A 10,089-nucleotide genomic window follows, 5' to 3' on the forward strand; every position below is an offset into this window, starting at 1 on the left:
AATAAAATTACCATCTAGAAATTATTCTAGAACACGTTTAAGGTACATAAAAAGGAGAGATCACAAACAGGAAGAGCAATATTTTTTTTTTTAAAAAAAGACTAAACTGACTTTAAAAAGAATCAGATAGAATTTCAAGGAATGTAACATGTACTCCTTAAAATTGATTGAGAATATTCATTGATTTGATTTGCCAGTGGCAAGTCTTAGTTAAATAAAAGGTAGATTTTAACTGTGGAAGCATAAACATGACCCCTGATTATTGTCCTTCCCAACTGCAGGCATCAAACAACCTTCCATCTTTTGTTGTGACATCCTAATGCCAGGAAACATGAAATAAGCAGGAAATGTTCTGAATAGGCTGGACACCCCAATGGATTCATCTCCAGAGTATCTGGTCTGTTTTATTTTTTATTTTTTTTTTTTAATTTATTTATTTATTTTTTTATGATAGTCACAGAGAGAGAGAGAGAGGCAGAGACATAGGCAGAGGGAAAAGCAGGCCCCATGCACCGGGAGCCCGATGTGGGATTCGATCCCGGGTCTCCAGGATCGCGCCCTGGGCCAAAGGCAGGCACCAAACCGCTGCGCCACCCAGGGATCCCTCTGGTCTGTTTTAAATGTTAAATGTGACATTTAAAAAAACAAGATTTTATTTTACTTATTTTAATTATTTGAGAGAGAGAAAAAGAGCACACAAGTGGGGGGCAGGCAGAGGGAAAGGGACAAGGAGACTCCCGCCTAAGCAGGGAGCTGGCTGCAATGAAGGCGCTCTATCCCAGGACCCTGGAATTGTGACCTGAGCGGAAGGCAGATGCTTAACTAACTGAGCCACCCAGGCACCCCTAGGTGTGGCATTTTGGTGAAACACCACCAAGAGGGTAATGCTAAAAAATGACTCAGCATGATAGAAATTCAAAGGAAGCTTTCCGGGTGGCTAAGCAGTGAGCGTTGGAGGAGTGTTTTTAATGCTACCTAAGCGAAAATAAGCCCTGCCTGGCTGATTGAGGCTTAGGTTGTGTTACAGGCAGCTGACATAGTGATCCATTCTCCACTGGAGAGTGGAACCAGGTTTTGGAGTCACACCTGGATTTAAATTCTGGCTGCACCAGTTATTGCTATCTCTGGCCCAGAGTGGGCATCCAGGCTCTGAGGCCTCCGTTTCCTCCCATTCCAGAAGTCTTAACAAAGCCAGAGTACACACAGATTGTGCTTGTGGCCCACTGAGTCCTAAAGACCCTTAGGAAGTGGTAATGGTAGAAATTTACAATCTCTGTGTCAGTCACTGCACTAGATGTTTTATATACATCACTTCATTTCGATCCTCATGATAGCCCTGAGATAATAGGGACAAATATAGATGATTCCCCCCATTTTATTTGCCCAAGATCACATGCTGAATCACATGCTAACCTATGTCTGTTCTAGATTCTTTCCATAACACTAAGTTGCCTGACTTGTGGCTTATTTCAATGCTTTTTACATCCAGCTTCCTTCTGAGCAACATATTTCCATAAAATTTTAAACACTGGCAAGTAAACAAAAGGACGCTGCTGATTTTCTTGGAGTTGGCTTTGTGGTCTCCATGACGGTCGTGTTTCTGTGGCAGGTCCGGCTGCTCCCCTCAGCTGTGCTTGCAGCTCACTCTTAATGTCAACCCCTCAACCAGGACAGGCTTTATTGATCTTTATTGGTGCTGCCTTCAAAGCCTGAGTGGCCATCTGAGAGGATGGAAGAAACCAGTAAAAGATGGGATTCTGGGGAGCCATCCCAGGTAGAGTGGTGTTTTTACGCCCCAGCACATTTGTGGAGCAAATCTGGTGCACTCATAAGGACAGCTAATGAGTACAAGTGAAGTTCAGTCCTTTGTGTAAACAAGGGAGAGCATGTGTCTGAATGTAATTCCGACTGCATCAAGGTCATTTTAGAGCTGGCGGAGCTCTATTTGTCTTAGGAAATCTCGAAAACTTTTATAGGGAATTCGGAAAATATTTTCAGCCAGCAGGAAAGATAAAATCCCTACACACAAAGTCCAGGCACGGGCCCAGAGACTGAACAGGCAGACTGCTGTAAAACCCCCGTTTAATAAGGCATTAAAATGCCATCGACCTGGACACATTAAAAAAAAAAAAAAAAAAAAAAAAAAAAGAAGCCATGAAAACAAATACCATTCAAATAATTAGGATCTTATGCCTGAGGCCAGCCTGATGCCAAGCAGGGACTTCCCTGCAGGAATCTGTGCTGAGCCTGATCCCCGGAAAGAGGGATGGGCTGAGACAAAAGCAGCCCTGCGCCCCGGTTTTCTCCCCAGCCCCCCTCGACCGCCTGCCCCTTGGTGCTGAAGGCAGTGCATTTGAAGTGGTCTCCCTCGCCGACCTCGCCTCCCGGCGATTTTCTCGCCCGGCAGCTCCCGTGGGGGCCGCGGGGCGGAGGAGCGGGGGGGGGGGGCCGTGGGGGCGCGGGGCCGGGGAGCGGAGACCCCCGTGGGGGGCGCGGGGCGGGGGAGCGGGGGCTCCCGTAGGGGCCGCGGAGCGGAGGAGCAGGGGGCTCCCGTGGGGGCGCGGGGCGGGGGAGCGGGGGCTCCCGTGGGGACGCGGGGCTGGAGAGCGGGGGCTCCCGTGGGGGCGCGGGGCCGGGGAGCGGGGGCTCCCGTGGGGGCGCGGGGCCGGGGAGCGGGGGCTCCCGTGGGGGCGCGGGGCGAGAGAGCGGGGGCCCCCGTGGGGGCGCGGGGCGGGGGAGCGGGGGCTCCCGTGGGGGCCGCGGGGCGGAGGAGCAGGGGGCTCCCGTGGGGGCGCGGGGCCGGGGAGCGGGGGCTCCCGTGGGGGCGCGGAGTTGGAGAGCGGGGGCTCCCGTGGGGGCGCGGGGCGGGGGAGCGGGGGCTCCCGTGGGGGCGCGGGGCGGGAGAGCGGGGGCCCCCGTGGGGGCGCGGAGTTGGAGAGCGGGGGGCTCCCGTGGGGGTGCGGGGCGGGGGAGCGGGGGCTCCCGTGGGGACGCGGGGCTGGAGAGCGGGGGCTCCCGTGGGGGCGCGGGGCGGGGGAGCGGGGGCTCCCGTGGGGACGCGGGGCTGGAGAGCGGGGGCTCCCGTGGGGACGCGGGGCTGGAGAGCGGGGGCTCCCGTGGGGGCGCGGGGCGGGGGAGCGGGGGCTCCCGTGGGGACGCGGGGCTGGAGAGCGGGGGCTCCCGTGGGGGCGCGGGGCGGGGGAGCGGGGGCTCCCGTGGGGACGCGGGGCTGGAGAGCGGGGGCTCCCGTGGGGGCGCGGGGCTGGAGAGCGGGGGCTCCCGTGGGGGCGCGGGGCGGGGGAGCGGGGGCTCCCGTGGGGGCGCGGGGCGGGAGAGCGGGGGCCCCCGTGGGGGCGCGGAGTTGGAGAGCGGGGGCTCCCGTGGGGGCGCGGGGCGGGGGAGCGGGGGCTCCCGTGGGGACGCGGGGCTGGAGAGCGGGGGCTCCCGTGGGGGCGCGGGGCGGGGGAGCGGGGGCTCCCGTGGGGACGCGGGGCTGGAGAGCGGGGGCTCCCGTGGGGACGCGGGGCTGGAGAGCGGGGGCTCCCGTGGGGGCGCGGGGCGGGGGAGCGGGGGCTCCCGTGGGGGCGCGGGGCGGGAGAGCGGGGGCCCCCGTGGGGGCGCGGAGTTGGAGAGCGGGGGCTCCCGTGGGGGCGCGGGGCGGGGGAGCGGGGGCTCCCGTGGGGACGCGGGGCTGGAGAGCGGGGGCTCCCGTGGGGGCGCGGGGCGGGGGAGCGGGGGCTCCCGTGGGGACGCGGGGCTGGAGAGCGGGGGCTCCCGTGGGGACGCGGGGCTGGAGAGCGGGGGCTCCCGTGGGGGCGCGGGGCCGGGGAGCGGGGGCTCCCGTGGGGGCGCGGGGCCGGGGAGCGGGGGCTCCCGTGGGGGCGCGGGGCTAGAGAGCGGGGGCCCCCGTGGGGGCGCGGGGCGGGGGAGCGGGGGCTCCCGTGGGGGCCGCGGGGCCGGGGAGCGGGGGCCCCCGTGGGGGCGCGGGGCCGGGAGAGCGGGGGCCCCCGTGGGGGCGCGGGGCCGGGGAGCAGCCCTGAGCCGCCCGGGGGAACGGCCGGAGCGCGCCCCCGACGGCCGCCGCGAAGCTTGCAGCGCCCAGCTTGTGCGTTTCTGCTCCGACGGGGACAAGGAGGCATTTGAAGGCCTACTTTATTGGGTAAATATGCTCCAAATCGGGGTGAGGGCTGGAGAGTGAACTTTTGTTTACGAAGGCAGCTGTGAGGGGAAAAAGCTGTCTTTTCACCAGCTCCTGCAAATACGGAAGCTGCCTCCCAGCTATTTCCTGCCTCGGGCTTCCGAACCCTGAAGGCCAGGTGCACCGCCCTGCAGCTCATTCCCGCGCTCCCCTCAGGTGGTTTCCGAGGGCTCTGCCCCAGAAATTTCAAAACATAAAGGACTTGTCTTCTTTTCTGGGTGATCCCGTGTCTGTGGCACCAGCGTGGCGCAAGGCTGCCCGCGACGACGAAGCGATGCCTCGCGGACCTAAGTGGAGGAGCTCGCAGACCCTTGCATTTTATTTATTTTTTTTTTAAATTTTTATTTATTTATGATAGTCACAGAGAGAGAGAGGCAGAGACACAGGCGGAGGGAGAAGCAGGCTCCATGCACCGGGAGCCCGACGTGGGATTCGATCCCGGGTCTCCAGGATCGCGCCCTGGGCCAAAGGCAGGCGCCAAACCGCTGCGCCACCCAGGGATCCCGACCCTTGCATTTTAAATCGCGTTATGTCTCTGGTACAAATTGAGCGGGCCTGGTATTTTTCGCCTTTTCATTCACTTTTAAAACTGTTTAAAAACTTCTTATCTGAATTTGGGTCACTGATCCATGTGACTTTTGTTAAAGACTCCTGTAGAGAAACTTGTGACTCTGAATCAATGTTTCTCATGTTCTGTTTCTTCCTCTTCCTGTAGGTTTCCCTTTCTTCCAAGAGATGGTAATCACCAGCAAGATTTGACAATGAGAGATAGAAGGGGAGAGGAAAAGAGAGACAGGAAAAAGAATGAAAGAAATATAATTAAAGTCTAAGCATTTTCCAGGGTTAATTTGAATTGGACCAGTTGGTTTCGTTTTGCAATACAAAAGAAAATTTCAGGCCTTGGGGCCTAAAACTTTCATTAAATTCAGCTTTGGTGAGTTCTAATAATACAGAGGTTTATTAAAAGCGTGAAAAATGTCATTGCAGAGGCCTTCCCTAGGCAGCAGCCTCACCTCTTGGGTATGACTCATGCTTCCTCCATGGCCGCCTGAGCTGTAAAGTTGTGGGCAGGATATTTAAGGTCCTTGAGTCTTTCTTGCCATTTTACTGGGATCGTGGCCCAATTAGCCATCTTGCCATCCAGAGCAGTAGCTGGACAGCAAAAGTGAGAGAGGGGCTGGTTGCTTAGGGCTGTTGCAAATGATTAGTCCAAAAGGGTAGCGTAAAATTTAGAACTTAGTCCCCCGCAGGAGTCTGCTGGAGGAAATGAAGGGATCAAGAACATGAGAGGAGCACTGTGGCTGATTGTTCCCGACCACAGCCACAGGCTTTTCTGTGTGTGCCGGAAATTGACCTCGTCAAAAGCTGAGGATGCAGGCAGGGCAAGGACAACGATAAGGCAGGTGATGATGCTAAATCATCCACCTCTCGGAGCCGATGAGATTGCTCAATACCCTGCCAACCGTTTCCCCTCCCTAGTCTATAAAGAGCAGTGACTTTTTTCCCATGAAAATGCAGAAATGAGCATGGACTGGTACTGACTGGATCACAGGAAGCTTAATAATTGCAATTCCTTTCATTTCTTTCTATTTTCATGCAGAGCATCTCATGTGGCCCACAAACCAAGCCTAGAACTTCTAGGTTGGCAGCACAGATAGTACTCATCCTTCTTTGTAAAGAGGAAATCGGAGCCAAGGAAGACTGAGGGACTTGTCTAAGGCCTCCAATAAAATAGTGGCAGAGTTGGGACGTTCTTTTAGTAATAGAGTAATTCTCTCTGTCACTGAGTATGGCAGTGAGCTCTGAATGAAGAAGTGGAAAGCTCAAGCTATCTCTGTTGGAGGCACTGGTGAAGATGGCTGGCTTCCCTGCTGGAGGGATACCCTTTCCTAAATGTCCTTGAATGTTATCCTGAATCCTGGATGAGCCCCAAGCCCCTGGAAGTGTGAGGTACTCAGGGCTGGAAAGACCAGGCAGGATTCTTCCCAGCATGGCCCTCTCGCTCCCCTTGGCACTCCATACCTAACTGCGCATAGGCTTTGGCATCTGTTAAAGGGGGCTTAACTGTGAGACAGGAGAAGCAATAAAGTCCCAAAAAGCAATAAAAGGAATTTAGCAGAAAAAAAAAATGTCTGCATCTTTTCAGCATCTAAAATGAAACCCTTGCAGACAGGCATCCCATGTTAGGGGAGAGGGGCAACATTAATTGAGCACAGTTTTATCTGTATTATCTCATTTAATATTTTCTATGACCTTGGAGGAGATGTAGCACTTTATTACTCCTAATTAACATGTAGGGAGGTAGAGGCTCACAGAGATTAGGCATAGACCTGATAAGTGGTGGGGCTCCAGGCCCATTCTCTCTCCACTGCCTCGCTGCCTCTCTATCTGTGGGACGTCACCTAGAGCACAGACCCTCACAGTGACTTCTCTAGAACCCATTAACCTCCATACTTAAAAAAATCTCACCTCCCTTCAGCAAAAAGCTTTCAAGCACACATCCCAATATATTTATTATTTATACAGATTTACTACTGTACTAATCTAGACATTAGCTATTTGAAAAGGACAAGATAAATAGAGAAATAGAAAAAGAAGTTTCTGTATTTCCTTCTATTACCCTTCTTTGGAGAGAGTCCTGCTATAGATTCAAAGTCCTGGATATAACTAAGAAATTCATGGCTGCAGACATTATTTGGAATTATAGACCTTCAGTGCTGCAAGGGTTATGTGTAGCTGGGCAGAAGAAGGAAAAGGAGGCTCAGAAAGAGGGCAGATCACACAGCCAGTGAGTGATAGAAATGGGACTAGAACCCACATCTTTGCACACCCAGTCCCAAGCTCTTTTCACTGCTCTACACCGGTATAGGAAGCCGAAAGCTCATTTTCTTGGGCTAGAAAACTCAGGGCTTCAGTGTGACAGGCCATAGCTTAATGCCTGAACGTTCAGTGCTGTGTCTGGAGTAAATTCAGGTCCATCGATTGCTCTGAAGAGACAGCCCTTGCCTTTGAGTCTGGGCTACAGAACATGTGGGCTAGGCCGTCAGCACGTGGGGTCTAAGAGAAGGAAGACTGTGCTGTGCTGTATTTGGCATTATTAAAAGCAGCTCACATAGTTTCCATCATTCCTAATGGAACCACGTCATTTTACAGACCCAGCCCTTGCTTCAGGCACCCTCGCTAGGAATTCTTGGTGTAAAGAATGGTGTGACTCCAGAATGTGTCTCTTCCAGGTCATCCCAAGGAAGAACTCTGCAATCAGGAGTTGCAAAGGCAAGAAAAGGACACCCTGGCTCTGCCACCCAAGCCGAGGGGGACTTGAGGCCATCCCCCAAACATTTTAAACAGTTGCTTTAGAGGTACCTGGATTATCTACTAACTCTGCTAGTTTGGACCAAGCTGACCCAGCCTCATGGACAGGATGAGACCTAATGCAGTAAGAGCCTACCTCCCGCTGAGGTAGAAGGCAACAAGTTCATGGCCAACCTGTATGGTAAAGGCAATTATAAATCTAAGTGCCACGGATTCTTTACTAAATTATATTTGGTGGAGTCTCCCACTTCCTCAGACCTAAATCTTTTTTTTTTAAGATTTTATTTATTTATTCATGAGACACACACACACACACACACACAGAGAAGCAGAGACACAGGCAGAGGGAGAAGCCGGCTCTATGAGGGAGCCCGAGGTAGGACTCGATCCCAGGTGTCTAGGATCATGCCCTGAGCTGAACACAGGTGCTAAACTGTTGAGCCACCCAGGGATCCCATTTATTTATTTATTTATTTATTTATTTATTTATTTATTTAGGGATCCCCTTTAAACCTAAATCTAAAGAAGGTTCAGATTAGAGCATTCTAAGCAACTCACCTGGCCTAATAGCTCATGTGCAGGTAAGATGATGAGTGGCTCATCAGCTGCTGTCCCAGTTCATACAGGCACCTGCTAGAGAGAGAGTTCAAGCTGAGAAGGGATGAAGGACTAAAGGAGGACCATCATTTTCTAAGCATGCACCTTGTCTAGGTACTTTATGTAGAGAGCCATGTTTGGGGGCTTCACTTCTTGTCTTTGGTTTTGTTGGAGTTTTCTCTTCTTGAGGGAGAGACAAGGCTGGTCCTATCTTAGCATAGGCTGAGTGGTCTATAGAAGGGCTTGGGAGAAGGGACAATTTGGAATCCCTGAAAGAGAAAGAGATATAAGGACATAGAGGGCAAATGCTGAACACTGGCCCCAATCTACTACTCCTGGGCTCATTTGCCCCCTAGCAAGCAATTGGATAAGACAACAGAGAGTTGTCAGTATGAGCATCACACTTTCGACGCAAGCCTACAGGGTAGGAGGGTACTCAAGTAAGCTTGTGACCCTAGGCTGGCCTATGATCCTACAAAATGAGCCACAGGAGTGCCCTGCCCTCTCACTGCATCTGGGCTGGCAGCCAGCACAGAGGAATCAGGCCATCCCAGGCTGAAAGCAGAGTCCCCAGCGAAGGCAGCACTCCTATCTATGCATGAGCAGCCTCTTGGGAGCCTGGGCAGTTCCCTAGCTCCCATGTCCGAAGGGCCATCACCTCCTGAGCAATGCTTTAGTGCCCTGGAGTGCTGAAGAGTGCCCTAGAGTGACCTAGAGTCCCTAGAGCTTGAAGCTCTGCAGCCTCACACAGCTAACACTAGAAAGTAGGGAGCCCAGACCCAAGCATTTGCCGCTACGGTGGACACTACCAGACCCGTTGAAAAGAGAGAAAAAGTATACAGATGTAAGTGAACTTTAGAACATAGAATCAGCATAAATTAGCGTGTGTTTGGGGGTGGGCAGGTAGGGAACTAAAGCCCAGGTTTCCGACTTGAGCAATGAGAGGTATTTACCAAAACAGAGAAGACAAGAAGATGAACAGGGCTTCAGTTCTGAACTGAAGGGCTCAGGTCTGAACAGAAGGAGTTGGAGATCCCGACATTTCTTAAATGGAAACATCCAGGAGACCGTCTCAGGAGAGGGAAATGAGATTAGACTTGAGGTCTATCAGCATATATTGGTGAAAGAGCCACGGAACCAGATGGCATCATCCAGGGAGAGCACCTAGTGAGAAGACACGGCTTAAAGCCCTAGTCCTTGAACAACAGCTGCATTATGGTACTGGGCAGAAGAAAAGGTGCCTAAGAAGGAGAGCCTGAGAATCAGGAGGAAAACAAGTAGGGTGAGGGGGTCCAGAGGTCAGTCTCTGTCCACTTGACTGGCAGCAACAACCACCTCCCGGAATTACTGTCATAGCATTTGTACAGGGTTTCTTTAGTCTTTCTTTTATTCCAGACACTTCTATAATCACGATTTTTCTTTGTTCTTTAATCAAATCTTTTATTTTATTATTTTTTTAAAGATTTTATTTACTTATCCAGAGAGAGAGGCAGAGACATAGGCAGAGGGAGAAGCAGGCTCCCTTCGGGGAGCCTGATACGGGACTTGATCCCAGGACCCTGAGATCATGCCCTGAGCCAAAGGCAGACACTCAACCACTGAGCCACCCAGGTGCCCCTTTAATCAGATCTTTCAGTTACAGAAGTAATATATGTTCATCGTAACAGGGCAAATAAAACAGAGATATACGGGGGAGCTATCAGAAAAAAAGTACTCCTAAACCTCTTAGCCCCTACCACACACACACAAGCACATGTCACAGGCTCACACATCACACACACACACACACACACACACACACACACACACACAGAGAGAGAGAGAATATACACACACCATGCACACATATATGCACACACAGACATTTGTATTTCACACAAATGGGAAACCATACCTATTACTTAGAATATTTTTTTCATGTAATATATCATGGTGCTGTATATTTATATATTTCATTCTTTTGTTGATTGCTATTTAATGAT

The sequence above is a fragment of the Vulpes vulpes genome, chromosome 2, assembly GCF_048418805.1.
Source record: "Vulpes vulpes isolate BD-2025 chromosome 2, VulVul3, whole genome shotgun sequence".
NCBI classification, from domain to species: Eukaryota; Metazoa; Chordata; class Mammalia; order Carnivora; family Canidae; genus Vulpes; species Vulpes vulpes.